Below are 465 nucleotides of genomic sequence, written 5' to 3'. Positions count from 1 at the left end.
GTACAGCATGAAACAGACCTTTCAGTCCAACCTGTCCATGCCGACCAGATATCCCAACCCAATCTAGTCCTGCCTGCCAGCACCTGGCCCATATCCCTCCAGACCCTTCCTATTCATATACCCATCCAAATGCCTCTTAAATGTTGCAATTGCACCAGCCTCCACCACATGCTCTGGAAGCTCTTTCCATACACGTACCACCGTCTGCGTGAAAAAGTTGCGCCTTAGGTCTCTTTTATATTTTTTCCCTCTCACCCTAAACCTCTGCCCTCTAGTTCTGGACTCCCCCAGCCCAGGGAAAAGACTTTGTCTATTTATCCTAGCCATGCCCTTCATAATTTTGTAAATCTCTATAAGGTCACCCCTCAGCCTCCGGTGCTCCAGGGAAAACAGTCCCAGCCTGTTCAGCCTCTCCCTGTAGCTCAAATCCTCCAACCCTGGCAACATCTTTGTAAATCTTTTCTG

Source organism: Chiloscyllium plagiosum, chromosome 2, assembly GCF_004010195.1.
Source record: "Chiloscyllium plagiosum isolate BGI_BamShark_2017 chromosome 2, ASM401019v2, whole genome shotgun sequence".
Classification (NCBI taxonomy): domain Eukaryota; kingdom Metazoa; phylum Chordata; class Chondrichthyes; order Orectolobiformes; family Hemiscylliidae; genus Chiloscyllium; species Chiloscyllium plagiosum.
Note: the sequence above shows the minus strand (reverse complement) of the source record.